Raw genomic sequence first — 7,500 nt, 5'->3', positions numbered from 1 at the left:
GAGATCGGGAGACAGGGTTTCGCCGCGGGAACTCCAGCACAGGCGGCAGCTGCCGGAATGCCATGTGTCCGCAAATCCGGTCGGACTTCCAGGTGCTGTGTACGGAATACACTGTGAGTGAGAGACAGCTCCAGGCTTCGGGTTCTGTGGCACTGCAGTGGAACAGAGAGGAAGGAGTCTTTGTGTCGTGCTTCCAGAGGCATATCCGGGGTTCACTACTCCGAAATCACACAAGCACAATACGTCTCAGAATACCTCAGATCAATTCATCACTTCTGCACAGGAAAGTAGAAGTGAAAAAGAGATTTGAGAAGGAATGGGATTTGAGGGGGTGTATTCACAGTGAGAGGGAGAGAGAGAGAGAGAGAGAGAGAGAGAGAACAAATGAGACGAATGATAAAGCAGCAGGTTTATAAAAAGATTGCAAAATGTGTATTTATAAGGAAAGCTTAATGAGACAGTATGACTGAGTCTCTTTGCTTAATTAGCAGTTAGTACAAGAGGACTAATTTTAATCACTGTTCTAGCTGTCTTAGGGACCATTGTACTTGATGCTAATTCATTTTTATAGGAAAATTACTCTGCCAAATGAGCTACAAATTATATGTACAGAGAAACTCCACTGCAGAGGAAAAATAGTAATGGGATTGCAGACATATGCAGGAGAGAAAAAAAACTTTCAACCAGAGAAACTCTCTGACCTCATATATTAATCAAAAACTCATCTGTGTTTGGCACAGCAGTAAACATCTGTCCAATATTCAATTCCTCGTGGCTTCCTCTTGGCACCAATGACATCATGGAACAACCAAAGACTTCACTTCTCTTCCTGTATTCTGACATTGTGGTGCAGCATGGCACTGCCAGCAGGGTGGTCTGTGTGATGTCTGTGTGTGAGACTCTTAGGGGTCTGTGTGATGTCTGGGTGAGACTCTTAGGGGTCTGTGTGATGTCTGGGTGAGACTCTTAGGGGTCTGGGTGATGTCTGTGTGAGACTCTTAGGGGTCTGTGTGATGTCTGTGTGAGACTCTTAGGGGTCTGTGTGATGTCTGTGTGAGACTCTTAGGGGTCTGTGTGATGTCTGTGTGAGACTCTTAGGGGTCTGTGTGATGTCTGTGTGTGAGACTCTTAGGGGTCTGTGTGATGTCTGTGTGAGACTCTTAGGGGTCTGTGTGATGTCTGTGTGAGACTCTTAGGGGTCTGTGTGATGTCTGTGCGTGAGACTCTTAGGGGTCTGTGTGATGTCTGTGTGAGACTCTTAGGGGTCTGTGTGATGTCTGTGGGAGACTCTTAGGGGTCTGTGTGATATCTGGTTGAGACTCTTAGGGGTCTGTGTGATGTCTGTGTGAGACTCTTAGGGGTCTGTGTGATGTCTGTGTGAGACTCTTAGGGGTCTGTGTGATGTCTGTGTGTGAGACTCTTAGGGGTCTGTGTGAGACTCTTAGGGGTCTGTGTGATGTCTCTGTGAGACTCTTAGGGGTCTGTGTGATGTCTGGGTGAGACTCTTAGGGGTCTGTGTGATGTCTGTGGGAGACTCTTAGGGGTCTGTGTGATGTCTGTGTGAGACTCTTAGCGGTCTGTGTGATGTATGTGGGAGACTCTTAGGGGTCTGTGTGATGTCTGTGTGTGAGACTCTTAGGGGTCTGTGTGATGTCTGTGTGAGACTCTTAGGGGTCTGTGTGATGTCTGGGTGAGACTCTTAGGGGTCTGTGTGATGTCTGTGGGAGACTCTTAGGGGTCTGTGTGATGTCTGTGTGAGACTCTTAGGGGTCTGTGTGATGTCTGTGGGAGACTCTTGGGGGTCTGTGTGATGTCTGTGTGAGACTCTTAGGGGTCTGTGTGATGTCTGTGGGAGACTCTTAGGGGTCTGTGTGATGTCTGTGGGAGACTCTTAGGGGTCTGTGTGATGTCTGTGGGATACTATTAGGGGTCTGTGTGATGTCTGTGTGAGACTCTTAGGGGTCTGTGTGATGTCTGTGTGAGACTCTTAGGGGTCTGTGTGATGTCTGTGTGAGACTCTTAGGGGTCTGTGTGATGTCTGTGTGAGACTCGTAGGGGTCTGTGTGATGTCTGTGTGTGAGACTCTTAGGGGTCTGTGTGATGTCTGTGTGAGACTTTTAGGGGTCTGTGTGATGTCTGTGTGAGACTCTTAGGGGTCTGTGTGATGTCCGGGTGAGACTCTTAGGGGTCTGTGTGATGTCTGTGGGAGACTCTTAGGGGTCTGTGTGATGTCTGTGGGAGACTCTTAGGGGTCTGTGTGATGTCTGTGTGAGACTCTTAGGGGTCTGTGTGATGTCTGTGGGAGACACTTAGGGGTCTGTGTGATGTCTGTGTGTGAGACTCTTAGGGGTCTGTGTGATGTCTGTGTGAGACTCTTAGGGGTCTGTGTGATGTCTGTGTGAGACTCTTAGGGGTCTGTGTGATGTCTGGGTGAGACTCTTAGGGGTCTGTGTGATGTCTGTGGGAGACTTAGGGGTCTGTGTGATGTCTTTGTGAGACTCTTAGGGGTCTGTGTGATGTCTGTGGGAGACTCTTAGGGGTCTGTGTGATGTCTGTGGGATACTAATAGGGGTCTGTGTGATGTCTGTGTGAGACTCTTAGGGTTCTGTGTGATGTCTGTGTGAGACTCTTAGGGGTCTGTGTGATGTCTGTGTGAGACTCTTAGGGGTCTGTTTGATGTCTGTGGGAGACTCTTAGGGGTCTGTGTGATGTCTGTGTGAGACTCTTAGGGGTCTGTGTGATGTTTGTGTGAGACTCGTAGGGGTCTGTGTGATGTCTGTGTGTGAGACTCTTAGGGGTCTGTGTGATGTCTGTGTGTGAGACTTTTAGGGGTCTGTGTGATGTCTGTGTGAGACTCTTAGGGGTCTGTGTGATGTCCGGGTGAGACTCTTAGGGGTCTGTGTGATGTCTGGGTGAGACTCTTAGGGGTCTGTGTGATGTCTGTGGGAGACTCTTAGGGGTCTGTGTGATGTCTGTGTGAGACTCTTAGGGGTCTGTGTGATGTCTGTGGGAGACACTTAGGGGTCTGTGTGATGTCTTTGTGAGACTCTTAGGGGTCTGTGTGATGTCTGTGGGAGACTCTTAGGGGTCTGTGTGATGTCTGTGGGATACTATTAGGGGTCTGTGTGATGTCTGTGTGAGACTCTTAGGGTTCTGTGTGATGTCTGTGTGAGACTCTTAGGGGTCTGTGTGATGTCTGTGTGAGACTCTTAGGGGTCTGTTTGATGTCTGTGGGAGACTCTTAGGGGTCTGTGTGATGTCTGTGTGAGACTCTTAGGGGTCTGTGTGATGTCTGTGTGAGACTCGTAGGGGTCTGTGTGATGTCTGTGTGTGAGACTCTTAGGGGTCTGTGTGATGTCTGTGTGTGAGACTTTTAGGGGTCTGTGTGATGTCTGTGTGAGACTCTTAGGGGTCTGTTTGATGTCTGTGGGAGACTCTTAGGGGTCTGTGTGATGTCTGTGTGAGACTCTTAGGGGTCTGTGTGATGTCTGTGTGAGACTCGTAGGGGTCTGTGTGATGTCTGTGTGTGAGACTCTTAGGGGTCTGTGTGATGTCTGTGTGTGAGACTTTTAGGGGTCTGTGTGATGTCTGTGTGAGACTCTTAGGGGTCTGTGTGATGTCCGGGTGAGACTCTTAGGGGTCTGTGTGATGTCTGGGTGAGACTCTTAGGGGTCTGTGTGATGTCTGTGGGAGACTCTTAGGGGTCTGTGTGATGTCTGTGTGAGACTCTTAGGGGTCTGTGTGATGTCTGTGGGAGACACTTAGGGGTCTGTGTGATGTCTGTGTGAGACTCTTAGGGGTCTGTGTGATGTCTGTGGGAGACTCTTAGGGGTCTGTGTGATGTCTGTGTGTGAGACTCTTAGGGGTCTGTGTGATGTCTGTGTGAGACTCTTAGGGGTCTGTGTGATGTCTGTGTGAGACTCTTAGGGGTCTGTGTGATGTCTGGGTGAGACTCTTAGGGGTCTGTGTGATGTCTGTGGGAGACTCTTAGGGGTCTGTGTGATGTCTTTGTGAGACTCTTAGGGGTCTGTGTGATGTCTGTGGGAGACTCTTAGGGGTCTGTGTGATGTCTGTGTGTGAGACTCTTAGGGGTCTGTGTGATGTCTGTGGGAGACTCTTAGGGGTCTGTGTGATGTCTGTGGGATACTATTAGGTGTCTGTGTGATGTCTGTGGGAGACTCTTAGGGGTCTGTGTGATGTCTGTGTGAGACTCTTAGGGGTCTGTGTGATGTCTGTGTGAGACTCTTAGGGGTCTGTGTGATGTCTGTGGGAGACTCTTAGGGGTCTGTGTGATGTCTGTGTGAGACTCTTAGGGGTCATGTCTATGACTTTTTCTCACTGCAGTTATTGTTTTGTTCCAGTAGTCACTCAACGGCACGTTGATGGAATGATGTTCACTTCACAAAGGGAGCAAAAGGACAAACAAATAAATAAATAAGTAAGAGTCCTATTAAAAATTCAACAATACCCTTTAGTACTTTTAAGCAGGAGAAAACGAATAATGAAATCCTCTTTAAACAGCCCGTCACCTCCTCTCAGATAAAGAAAAGTCAACTTAATTTACAAGTAATCCAACCTTCTTATTCAAGGAAGAAGCCATTTATGCAGTACTTATGCAGTCACTTAACACGAGCAGGGGTGCCGATGGCACCGCTAAGTAGCCAACTGCATATCACCACTCCCAAGACTAGAAATCTCTTCCTGTACTGCATTCTTGATGTGCATAGCATGAATAATTAATTTAGTTCCAAAGTAAAAAAAAAAATGCATGATTGAAGTTTGACTATTATTAGTGGGGGCTGTTGCAGATCGCAAAGGACTGAGGGTATGAATTTGAAAATGACTGCTAGACTGGAGCCAAAAACTGTCACTGTGCTTGTGTTAAGCAGTCTGCACTGTGCTTGTGTTAAGCAGTCTGTCACTGTGCTTGTGTTAAGCAGACTGCACTGAGCTTGTGTTAAGCAGTCTGTCACTGTGCTTGTGTTAAGCAGATTCCACTGTGCTTGTGTTAAGCAGACTGTCACTGTGCTTATGTTAAGCAGACTGCACTGAGCTTGTGTTAAGCAGACTGTCACTGTGTTTGTGTTAAGCAGACTCTTACTGTGCTTATGTTAAGCAGACTGCACTGAGCTTGTGTTAAGCAGTCTGTCACTGTGCTTGTGTTAAGCAGACTGCACTGTGCTTGTGTTAAGCAGACTGCACTGAGCTTGTGTTAAGCAGACTGCACTGTGCTTGTGTTAAGCAGACTGTCACTGTGTTTGTGTTAAGCAGACTTTTACTGTGCTTATGTTAAAGCAGACTGCACTGAGCTTGTGTTAAGCAGTTTGTCACTGTGCTTGTGTTAAGCAGACTGCACTGTGCTTGTGTTAAGCAGACTGCACTGAGCTTGTGTTAAGCAGTTTGTCACTGTCCTTGTGTTAAGCAGTCTGTCACTGTGCTTGTGTTAAGCAGACTGCACTGTGCTTGTGTTAAGCAGTCTGTCACTGTGCTTGTGTTAAGCAGTCTGTCACTGTGCTTGTGTTAAGTAGACTGTCACTGTGCTTGTGTTAAGCAGACTGCACTGAGCTTGATTTAAGCAGTCTGTCACTGTGCTTGTGTTAAGCAGACTGCACTGTGCTTGTGTTAAGCAGACTGTCACTGTGTGTTAAGCAGACTTTTACTTTGCTTATGTTAAAGCAGACTGCACTGAGCTTGTGTTAAGCAGTCTGTCACTGTGTTTGTGTTAAGCAGACTGCACTGTGTTTGTGTTAAGCAGTCTGTCACTGAGCTTGTGTTAAGCAGTCTGTCACTGTGCTTGTGTTAAGCAGACTGCACTGTGCTTGTGTTAAGCAGTCTGTCACTGTGCTTGTGTTAAGCAGACTGTCACTGTGCTTGTGTTAAGCAGATTGCACTGTGCTTGTGTTAAGCAGACTTTTACTGTGCTTATGTTAAAGCAGACTGCACTGAGCTTGTGTTAAGCAGACTGTCACTGTGTTTGTGTTAAGCAGACTTTTACTGTGCTTATGTTAAAGCAGACTGCACTGAGCTTGTGTTAAGCAGTCTGTCACTGTGCTTGTGTTAAGCAGACTGCACTGTGCTTGTGTTAAGCAGACTGCACTGTGCTTGTGTTAAGCAGACTTTTACTGTGCTTATGTTAAAGCAGACTGCACTGAGCTTGTGTTAAGCAGTTTGTCACTGTGCTTGTGTTAAGCAGACTGCACTGTGCTTGTGTTAAGCAGACTGCACTGAGCTTCTGTTAAGCAGTTTGTCACTGTCCTTGTGTTAAGCAGTCTGTCACTGTGCTTGTGTTAAGCAGTCTGTCACTGAGCTTGTGTTAAGCAGTCTGTCACTGCTTGTGTTAAGCAGACTGTCACTGTGCTTGTGTTAAGCAGACTGCACTGAGCTTGATTTAAGCAGTCTGTCACTGTGCTTGTGTTAAGCAGACTGCACTGTGCTTGTGTTAAGCAGACTGTCACTGTGTGTTAAGCAGACTTTTACTGTGCTTATGTTAAAGCAGACTGCACTGAGCTTGTGTTAAGCAGTCTGTCACTGTGTTTGTGTTAAGCAGACTGCACTGTGTTTGTGTTAAGCAGTCTGTCACTGAGCTTGTGTTAAGCAGTCTGTCACTGTGCTTGTGTTAAGCAGACTGCACTGTGCTTGTGTTAAGCAGTCTGTCACTGTGCTTGTGTTAAGCAGACTGTCACTGTGCTTGTGTTAAGCAGATTGCGCTGTGCTTGTGTTAAGCAGACTTTTACTGTGCTTATGTTAAAGCAGACTGCACTGAGCTTGTGTTAAGCAGTCTGTCACTGTGCTTGTGTTAAGCAGTCTGTCACTGTGCTTGTGTTAAGCAGACTGCACTGAGCTTGTGTTAAACAGTCTGTCACTGTGCTTGTGTTAAGCAGTCTGTCACTGTGCTTGTGTTAAGCAGACTGCACTGAGCTTGTGTTAAACAGTCTGTCACTGTCCTTGTGTTAAGCAGTCTGTCACTGTGCTTGTGTTAAGCAGACTGCACTGAGCTTGTGTTAAACAGTCTGTCACTGTGCTTGTGTTAAGCAGTCTGTCACTGTGCTTGTGTTAAGCAGTCTGTCACTGTGCTTGTGTTAAGCAGTCTGTCACTGTGCTTGTGTTAAGCAGACTGCTATAACACTGAGACGTTGCTGTCTTGGCACAGTGTCATGGTTAGAGTTCCTTTCCCACTGATCCTGCTGGCAGACAGACGTTAGAAAACTGTCCAGAAATGAGGTCATCAAGTATAACATAAGAATTAGTCCATTATAATCAATAGTCACGGAAGCTCCATGCCCACAGAAAACAAAGACATCTGAATTATGACACCTAATGAGAGGGGGAAAGATTTTATAGTGGGTCACGTGGAATATCCGCCTCTTAAAGGGCAGGCGAAAATATCCATGAACATGTTTTTGATTTGATTGACCTTTTTAGAGTGTGGTAATGGGATCTGTCGCTGTGTGATGAATGCGCCGACGCACGTTAGCGACTGGGTCTGAATCCACCGCTGGC

The 7,500-nt window shown here is 46.9% G+C and overlaps 1 protein-coding gene across 1 annotated transcript in view; it reads right to left on the bottom strand.

The window, feature by feature from the left end:
* cntnap5l (contactin associated protein family member 5 like) overlaps window positions 1-7,500 on the bottom strand; it is a 66,439-nt gene that overhangs the window by 29,496 nt on the left and 29,443 nt on the right. The window lies entirely within an intron of this gene.

Source organism: Electrophorus electricus, chromosome 26 (assembly GCF_013358815.1).
Source record: "Electrophorus electricus isolate fEleEle1 chromosome 26, fEleEle1.pri, whole genome shotgun sequence".
Classification (NCBI taxonomy): domain Eukaryota; kingdom Metazoa; phylum Chordata; class Actinopteri; order Gymnotiformes; family Gymnotidae; genus Electrophorus; species Electrophorus electricus.
This window is presented reverse-complemented; position numbering and strand designations above follow the sequence as displayed.